Raw genomic sequence first — 10,704 nt, 5'->3', positions numbered from 1 at the left:
GGGGGGGGGGGGGTGTCCTGCCCCTTTTATACTTTTTAGATTTGCTTTGTTCTCATTTCCTCCTTCTCCCCTTATCTTGCCTACAGGACCAAAAGGTGGGTCAAAAAGGTGGTGTGATCCTGGGTGGTAAAGGAAGGGAATGGCCCAGGGGGCATTCATTAAAAGCCCCTGGAAGGGAGGAACAGTGGGGGGGGCAGGTTACCTTAGCAACAGTTGAAGGAGGAAGGGGAAGGGCTCTGGAGGTATTAGCATTAATTTTCTTTCCTTTTGAAGGAGTCCTCACTGGACCCAATTATTTATTATCTACACTGACTGCCTTTTTGTTTCCCAGCCTCATTCTCAACAATATTTAATATATTTGGGCTTTTCCTTTTTCACAATAGCCATCCTAATTGGAGTAAAACTATGTAATTTTAATTTGCCTTTCCCTGATGATTAGTGATGCTAATTATTGCAAATATTTGGTGATAATTTGTATATCTTTATTTGAGAAATATTGGATCTTTTGACCATTTTTAAAATCAGGATTTTTGTTTTATACTCCATTGAAAATTTTCAGTTTTTTAATGTATTCTGGATGTAAACACCTTTTCAGATGAGTAGTTTCAAACATTTTCTCCATATCTGTAGAATATTTACTCTGTTGATTGTTTCCTCTGCTGGACAGAAGCTTCTTAGTTTAATATAATTTTTCTATTTTGTTCTTATTGTCTGTGCTTTTGCGGTCTCCGAAAGTGTCCCAGTGTGTTGAAATATTTCTTATTTTTTTATCTTGTAGTAATTTCACATTTTGGGGTCTTATATTTTCATCCTTGGTCCTGTTGATATTTTTTTTTCCTGCTTTGTGAATGGGATCCAGGGCCTCAAGAATTCTACCATTAGGCTATATCCCTAGTCCTTCAATTTTTTTGTGTGTATGTTGTGAGAGTCAGAGATGGAGATTAATTCTTTTGCATATGTATGTCTATTTATCCCAGTTATGCTTATTGAACACAGTGTCCTTTCTCCAATGTATGTTCTTAAAAACATTGTGAAAAATTCAAGTGGCTATAAATACATGAATTAAGTTCTGAATTTTGTTGTCCCAGCTACCTGCCACCAGCCCCACAGACCCTTGTAGCCCCAGCCAGCAGCAGGCAGGAACGGCAGCACCTCTGCTCAATATCTTGTCTTAATACAGTACATTTGTTACAATTAATTAACCAATATTGATACTGATAACCAATATTGATCTTTATTAACTAAAGTTTATAGTTTCAATTAGATTTTCTGTGTGTTGTACAGTCCTATGGGTTTTGACAAATGTGGGATGCCACTAACCCCATTACAACATCATACAGAGTAGTTTCACCACTGAACACATTCATTCCTGTGCTTCACCAGTCCATCCTCCAACTTGCCTCTCCTTAGCAACTGCTGATCATTTTCCTCTTTCTATACTTTTGGCTTTTCCCGAATGTCCTCTAGTTGTTGATTTTCAGACTGGATTATTTGTTCTCAAATTATATATTTGAAGTTCCTCCATGTCTTTTCATGGCTCCATAGCTCACTTCATTTTATTAGTTAACACTCATTTATTCTAGGTGTTCACCACAGTTTGTTCATCCATCACTTAGTGAAGGACATCTTAGTACTTCTAGTTTTTGTCAGTTAAGAATAAATATGTGGCAAGCTGGGGGTGTTGGTGCATGCCTGTATTTCCAGCAGTCTGGAGGCTGAGGCAGGAGGATTGTGGGTTCAAAGACAGCCTCAGTAACAACGAGGTGCTAAGCAACTCAGTGAGACCCTGTCTCTAAATAAACTACAAAATGGGGCTGAGGATGTGGCTCAGTGGTCAGGTGCCCCTGAGTTCAATCCTTGATACCAAAAATAAATAAATATGTGGCAAACATTCATGTGCAGTTTTGTTTTATGTGTGTTCACATAAGTTTTCACCTTAGTTTGATAAGTCTCTAGGGCTGCAATTACATTTAGTTTTGTGAAAAATTACTTAACTAACTTCCAAAGTGACCAATCATTTTCATTTCTACCAGCAATGACTGACTGATCCAATGATCCACTTTTTTGACATATTTGGCACTGTCATTTTTAAAAATTTTTAACTATTCTAACAATTCTGTCAAATTATCTCATTAATTTTCAATGCCAAAGTGAAACATAATTTTGAACATCCTTTAAATGCTTATTTGACATCATCTATATTTCTTATTTGGTGAGATGTCCAGATCTTTCACTGGATTGCTTGCATTAATATTTTTGAATTTTAGTAAGTTCTGTATATTTAAGATACCAGGGGGCTGGGGATGTGGCTCAAGCGGTAGCGCGCTCGCCTGGCATGCGTGCGGCCCGGGTTCGATCCTCAGCACCACATACAAACAAAAGATGTTGTGTCCGCCGAGAAATAAAAAATAAATATTAAAAATTCTCTCTCTCCCTCCCTCTCTCACTCTATCTTTAAAAAAAAAAAAAGATACCAGTCCTTCACCAAATCTTTATTTTGCCAACATTTTCTCTACATCTGTGAATGGTTTGTTCATTTTCTTAACATTACTTTTCACAGACAAGAAGTCTTTTTATTTCAATGAAGTTTAACTTACCAATAATTTTCTTTTCTGGATTGTGTTTTGGTTTCGTATTTAAGTCAGCACAAAACCAAAGGTTGCTTAGATTTTCTCATGTTACCTCTTGGGGGTGTAGTCCTTTAACAAATTACTTGAGTCTGGGTACTTTTAAGGAAAGAGTTTTATTTTGGTTCAGAGTTCTGGATGAGAGATGGGCAAGCACATTTGCCTACAGGCTATGATGTATCACAACATGGCAGATGGCAGCACAGAGTGGAAGCATGTGCTAGAGATACCATAAAGTGAGAGAAGAAGCAGGAGACAGAAGAGGCGCCTCTTTTTATAACAACCTAATCTCATAGGAACTGAGATAGTCCTGTCATCCTTGGAGAACTACAAAAATTTCTGCTGAGTGTGGTTCCCCTGATCTAATCATCTATTAAAGCCGCCATCACCTCAGTACTGTTACAGTGGGGAGCAAGGAGCCACCACATGAATTTTGGGGGACATAGTCAAACCACATCCACACCATAGCAAAGAATTTTATAGCTCCACATCTCACATTTGCATCAGTGATCCATTTTATGAAAGGTGTAAGATCTCTGTCAAGATTTTCTTTTTTTCATGTGGATATCTATTGGTACCAGCACCATTTATTGAATACTATTATTTCTCTTTTAATTTGCTTTTAAACTTTGTCAAAGATCAGTCGACTTATATGAGTGAGTCCTGTTTTCTGAACCCTGTATTCTTTTTCATTGTTCATTCTCTTGGGTTTTTTTTCTTTATTCACCAATTTCACACTGTTTTGGTTAAATTAGCTATATGGTAAGTTCTAAAGTTGGTAGTGTCAGTCTTCTTAGTGTTTTTCTGTTCTTCATTATGAGAACCTGGTTGGGTTATGTTACAGTTTCAATCTGGAATATCCCACAAAGCATCATACTCAATGTAGCAATATTCATAGGTGTGGCTTTTAAGATGGGATTGGATCATGAGTGCTCTTGAGTGGAGAATTCATTGATGGCTGAATGGTGATCACTGGGAGGTAGTGGAAGATATAATGCATAATTAGATGACTAGGGGCCAGCCTGCAATAGTATTTCTTGTCCCCTGCACCTTTCTCTGTCTCTCCTTCCCAGCTGCCATGAATTGAGAAGTTTTCCTCCACCACACCTTTCCACCATGCTGTTCTGTCTCACCTGAGGATCAAAGCATTGGAGCCAGCTGACCATGAACTGAAACCTCTAATACCCTGGTCCAGAAGAAATCTTTCCTACCCTTAGGTTTTTTTCCCTTAGCTCATGGTCACTAACAAAAAGATGAATCAGAGTTTTTTGTAGGTAAATATACAAAGACCCGGGATCCTCCCAAATCTCAGCCCTGAGGATAATTAACTTCAAGGGAGGCAATCCCAGAATCTAGCAATATGTGGATTACCAATTAAATATTCTACCAGTTGCTGGCTCCAGCAGCTTCTATTCCTGGTGTGCTGTGATTCCACGTGTTAGTTTTTTTTTAGTTTGGATATGACAGGCTGTCCTGGGACGTCAATTCAAGATAAGAACTAGAGATTTTTAGTTTGTTTAGGGTTTTAGATTTTTCTTATTGTGAGAATAAGTGATGTCATCCAAACTATTTCTATGTTGGAGGAAAAAAATCTGAAATTTCTTTTTAAAAATTATTTATATTAGGTTAATCAATGGAAATGTATAATTCATACATTATCAGATATAAGAATAATTAATTTTTTAAAAAAAAAAGATTTATGTAACTATCAGCAGCATCCAATTGGTCTCCTTCTCACAATCTCCTGAGTGCATTTGTCATTATTCCCTATCTTTGGTCACCAATACTGGACCTAGCAAGAAAAATATTTGGATATCTAATATCATTGAATTCTTTTTCTTTTTTGTTTTTTTTTTTTTGACTTTATAGAATGGATCATTGCGTAATTCTCCAAATAGAGGAAGGTTTGCATTGTAATTATTTAATGTGATAGAAGTTGGCAGTTTATTGCTGTCCTCAATTTTGTTTACCTATACTGGTTAATGGTACTTGGTGTAAAACCTTTTCTGGTGATCTTAGATGAAGAAGATGCTAAAAATTTCTGCCATGAGAAGAGGAGGAAGATGATGAATTTGTAGATAAGATGATGTGGAGCTAAATATTTTATCCTCTTTATTCCTTCAGAAATTTGACTGGTGACTTAAATGGCCATCAAGTCACTTCAAACCCCTTCGTGTCTCCTTTGTTTTGCTAGAGTTCCAGAGCCATCACATGAAGGTGATTAGAAATTTTTACTGTAGTTATTTGATTTTATTTATGTTTTTTTCTCTTACAATGATTAGCATGTGTATATCTGAAAATAAAAGCTTAGGGGAGAGTAAAGATAGGAATCTATACTAGTTTTCCATTGGTATGTAGTGCTAAATTAGCAAAAAAAAAAAAAAAGGTTTAAAAATTATGGAAATATGGAATGAAGTGAGTGGATTCTCTGTAGTGTCTTCTGAGGCTGAAACCCAGGTCTGAGCTGGCTACAGTTCATGTAGAGTTCAGATTATTTCCCAAGTTTACTACAGATATTGGCGGAATTCACTTCCTTGTGTTTGGAGGATTTAGGTTCCTCTATATGAACCACAGATACTGTGTGCCTCCCACAGCCCCCTGTATTCTTTCTCAACTGGCATTTTCCATCAGAACTGAGAATTGTGATAAATGTGGCCTAGGGACTTCAGCTGAGATGTTCCTTGGGCACTACTTCATGTGTTCCTCCCAGGATCCTGAGCTAAGTCCACTCCCTGAGAATACAGAACTGAGGGAGCAGGTGGAATAAAAGTGTCAGCATATTTGGAAGTTGTGAATAATAAAAAATAGAGAAGGTAACAGAGAAGCAGGTGGAAATCAAAAGAGTTTGGAAAAAAAAATAAGTCACATTCAGGAATGCCTAACATCACCCAACCCCTGAAGGAGCAGCCTGAGCTGAGCAGTGGCAACTAGGAGAGAAACATCCTCTGCCGTGAATTTGTGCACCTGACCAAGGAGTAGAGCTGGGTAGACTCAAAGCAGGATGATATAACTTGGAAGCATTAATTCTAAGAGGGAGATGATACAAGTATGGGGGCCTGCCCTATATTGAGAGCCTTGAATTTGGAGCTGATCCACATAGTTGATGCCCACCAAGCAAACATGAGCTTAAAGGGAATTCAGAGGGCTTGCAGAAGTTGGAAGTATCCACTTGTACTTTAAACATTTCTGCTCTAATTTAAGCAGAACATAATTAAAAAGATCTTGCCTCAGAACTAGTGATGTTCATACTTTCCTGCACTTTCAGTAGAGGAAGGTTTACACACAATATCACTCACATATTTCTTATTCTTACCCTCTATTAAAGACTTGGAGTTAGGATTTCAGTATTTCCCTAAAGAAAGTAAAGTAGTGGGAGGGAGAATGTCAGCAGTTTTAACCATAGATGGTAGTGCCCCCAATGGGTTGTGTGGCAGCACAGCGTACGGGTAAGTGGATCAAGACATCTGTTCCTAATGAAGAGGTCACCCATAGCAGGAATCCATGAGAACAGTGGTTTCCGTAGTGGAAAGTCATGAGGTATAGATAGGTGGGACAGGATTCTCTCAGTAGGGGATGTTGTTACATCCTGGGATAAAACAGAGCATCCCTGACAGGACATTTGGGCAGGAGTATAGGTGAGATGATAGGAGTTTACAACCATTTCTATGCATTCATTGAATGGATACTGATGAGAGCCTACTCCTTTTCTTGGTCCTGAGTTTGGACCTGTGTCTAGAGAGACAAACAAAACATTCTATCAGCCTTCATACTGCTGCCAACCTGTTGACAAGCAAGGCACAAGAAGTGACATCTTTCTCATTGGAGGAAGTAGTCAGTGCTATGTCAGAAAACATCAATGGCTGTGTCAATATACCCGGTAGTTTTCAACAGCTGGGAGACCTGGCTTGGGATGATGATTCCTGACCTCTTAGATTGTCACAAGTTCATGGGCTCCAGGTTGTTTCAAAACAATCTCCACTGCCAAGGTCTAAAGATGAAACTGATAACATCAGTGGCTACTGACTGTGTTCTGTTCAGCTGGAGGAAGGAAGGAGCAAGTTAAGCGAGATTTTTCAGTTTCTCTTTGCCAAATTATTTCTTCCTTAACTTAGTATTATCTCTTTACATGAAAGCAAATGAAACACTGGTGATATTTGAATTGCAGTTCTTGTTATTTTTTCTCTAATTTCACATCAAATAGGGGGGATAGGATTGAAACATTTTTTGTGTTTGCAGTAGAAAGCTAGGGGCAATGTGGGGATAAATTCTGGGTTTCTGACATTCAAGTGGTTGATAAAAAATAATTTTTGTGCTCTTAGTACCCAAATAAGTGAACACACCTGCTTTGCTTCTCTGTTTACCATCATACATATAATACATAACATCTTTACTTATTTGAAAACTTGCATTCTAAGTAAGTTAAGCTCAATGTATGCATTTGTTGATCCCCTGTAAGTAAAGCATAGTGCTGATTACACTGCGGCATGCAGAGGTAGAATATTGCAGTCCTTGTGGAAAGGAGGTTAAAATGTTTGCACCAGATTCATCCAGGGTTTTCAATAGGTGAGAACATGGATAGTGTACGCCAATACACCCAACCTGGTGAGAGAGTCCACATTGGATTCTTGACCTATTGAGGATTCAGGACAAAAGGAATCTGAAAATTTTCTGAGTGTCCCACGGTTGAGGTGCACAAACACTTGGTATGGGTCCCCTCCATGTTTTCCATTCACAGATCATATTTAGATAGTAGAAAAATCAAGAGAAATCTCACAGAGAGGGAGTGGGTAAGCATGAAAAATATGAGTTTGTGCAGTGATTCTCCAACAAGATCAAGATCCTGCCCAGAAAGTGAAGCCAGAGGAATTCAATTCATGGGGTGGGGATAACTTTCCTGTGATAAGAGAATATTCACTGCACTTAGAACTCCTCATGGCTTCAGGAAAAAAATACATTTCCAAGTGATCCCATTGGTGGCCCTATACCCAGTGACAAAGACTTCCTCTGACCTCACAGAAACCTGAGGTCTCTCCTGCACTTAAACAAACAGGAAGAAAGGCTATGACTCTAGGGCCAAGAATGGGAACTCATCCTGGGTTAGGAGACACAGATGGAGGGAGAGTTTGTACTATGGCAAGGTGGTTGTGAAAAAAAGAACTTGGAGCTTCTGAAACAGCAAGTGAGCTGGCTCAATGTAAGATTGTCTTTGAAAATGGAGTACAGTTCCACACTAAATATGTAGTCTATGATCTGCGACCATTCTCTACTAAATTTATCCTGAATTTTCCTGGGCCAAAAGAAACTTCTAATGGAAGTCAGAAATTTCTTTAAAGCCTTAGATAAATCTTAGTACCAGTATCATTACATAGACTAATGGAAAATGATGTGGGTTGAGAAAGGCCACACAGATTTTTTGAGCAATGTCTATAAAATATTTCAGGTTCCTGCATTATTTGGCATGTGAGTGAAGTGACTGAAAACAAAAATAGCATCACATTTACAGCTTCCTCCCCAAGTGTGTGGCCTTTACATGCATTCAGGATTATATGAACTCTTTAATCACATTGATCTTAGAAACATCTTGTGTGTGGCTAGAATAAAATCCACAGCTAACAAATATTAAATGTAGCCTTAATGATTTTAAGAAACAAAAGCAAAGCAATCCAACATAGAGGAGGAGGTAAAGAGGTAGGGATGTCAAACTTAGGTTTTAATGAAACACTGAAAACTGAGAGAGAAAGGAAACAAACATAAAAATGAAATGTGGTGATGATATATTGAAAAACAACAGAAAAAATTTAAAGACCTAATAATGGACTTTCTTAGTGTTCTACAGTGGTCTTTATTACTCTATATTTAACAGAGTTAGAAATCATGGATGATTATTCAGAGAAGAATATCAGGAAAGCTTTACATTGGCAAAGTTATGCATTTTTGACTTGATGAAAAGCCTTACTATCCACTTTGTTCTTAAGGAAATGATGAGGTATCTTCTGGGTAGCCCTGAAGAAAATATAACTTTTAGGGAGACTACTTCTGTGTTGATGGTTTTCCACATGCCCAAGAATGAAAAGTGAGAAGTAGAATTGTTAACTGCCTTATGAGTAAAAATTCCTCATTTGTGGTGAACTTCTGAAGAGATCCTGAGGCCTGTGTATCAGCCTGGAAGGCAAAGGGCTCCCCACATTCCATGACATCTCCACATTTCTAATTCTGTTAGAATGTTACCCGGCACACTCAGCCCTACCTCTCCACTCCTGTCCAAGAGCCTTCAGCTCTGAGGTCTGGAATCCAAAATCTTGTTTTGGGGGTTAAGGCCTTTGAACTGTTGCGGTGTGGTGATCAATCTCTTTTGACAGTAAGTTAATGATTACAGTTACTGTCCTCCCTTAGTCCTGATGAATGCTATTTGATTTGTTTTTAGCCCATAACATGTTTGGGTTTCTTCTCTGCAGTCCCAGGCTATACCTATAAGGCCTAAAATTATCATGGCTGTATCGGTCAGCCCTTCAGAAGAAATCATCCAGGAATTGCATTATCAACTGAAAGAGAGCAAACAAGAATTGGGAGACCTCAATGAAAAATTGCTGACAGACTACTCCCTAGCCAACCAGCTGCAAAAATATGGAAAGTTGTACATAGGATCCCAATCACCAAATGGATAATCTCCTATTTCCTCTCTGAGATAGGAGATGCCTTCCAAAATGGATTCTTCTCTTCCTTTACTTAAAGTAAATTTCATTCTTAGCATATTTTTAAAAGTCTAGGATTTAGTATATTACCCTCAGGATCATGGCAATGGAAAAAGGATACCTTTAAGAAGAAGGGCAGCACATAAACTAAAATTGGAGCTATACAGAGAAGATTAGCATGGCCCCTGTGCAATAATGACACATTTGTGAAGCATTCCATATTTTTAGAGCATTAATCTCTAGGATATATAAATCACTCAAAAATATAAACACCAAAAAAAAAAAAAAAAAAGCCAAATGACCCAACCAATAAATGGGCCAAGGAACTGAACAGACACTTCTCAGAAGGTGATATACAATCAATCAAGAAATATATTTAAAAATGTTCAATTAGAGAAATGAAAATCAAAATACTCTAGATTTCATCTCACTCCAGTCATAATGGCAGCTATTAAAAATACAAACAAGTGTTTGTGAGGATGTGGAGGAAAATGCATATTCATGCATTGCTAGTGGGACTGCAAATTGGTGCAGCCAATATGGAAAGCAGTATAGAGAATCCTTAGAAAACTGGGAATGGAAGCACTATTTGACCCAGCTATCTCACTCCTCTGTCGATACCCAAAAGACTTAAAAACAGCATACTACAGGGACACAGCCACATCAATGTTTATAGCATGACAATTCACAATAGCTAAACTGTGGAACCAATCTAGATGCCCTTCAGTAGATGAATGGATAAGGAAAATGTTATATNTCATATATATATATATATATATATATATATATATATATATATATATACACAGAATGAAATATTATTCCTCATTAAAACAGAATATAATCATGGCATTTGCAGGTAAATGGATGGAGTTAGAGAATAGAATGCTAACTGAAGTTAGACAATCCCCCAAAACGAAATGCCGAATGTTTTCTCTGATATAAGGATGCTGATTCATAATGGGGTTGGGGGTAGAGAGCATGAGCAAATTAGATGAAATCTAGATAGGGCAAAGGTGTGGGAGGGGAAGATAGGGGACATGGGGTAGAAAAGATGGTAGAATGAGATAGACATCATTACCCTAAGTACAGATATAAAGACACAAATGGTGTGAGTATGCTTTGTGTGCAACCAGAATATGAAAAATTGTATTCTATTTGTATAATATGAATTCTAATGCATTATTTTTTTAAAATAAGAAAGGCTGAAAGTCACATGGAAGACATGATTACAAATATTTATAAAACAATTTGGAACCACATAATATGATAAATGATGGACCAAAACTCATTCGTAGTTTTACAGCTAGCCAATTCCTTTTCCTGTCATTGTTGCTGTTAATCCCAGCTGGACGAATCAGGACACATTCATGTGTGTGGCTCAC

At 37.8% G+C, this 10,704-nt stretch overlaps 1 pseudogene; it reads left to right on the top strand.

Annotated features, from left to right (window-relative positions):
• Positions 1-9,452: 9,452 nt before the first annotated feature.
• LOC125620204 lies at positions 9,453-9,545 on the top strand (annotated as a pseudogene).
• The last annotated feature ends 1,159 nt before the right edge of the window (positions 9,546-10,704 follow it).

The sequence above is a fragment of the Marmota marmota genome, unplaced genomic scaffold (assembly GCF_001458135.2).
Source record: "Marmota marmota marmota unplaced genomic scaffold, marMar, whole genome shotgun sequence".
Classification (NCBI taxonomy): domain Eukaryota; kingdom Metazoa; phylum Chordata; class Mammalia; order Rodentia; family Sciuridae; genus Marmota; species Marmota marmota.
The sequence above is the reverse complement of the archived record's forward strand: the minus strand, read 5'-3'. Positions and strand labels throughout refer to the sequence as shown.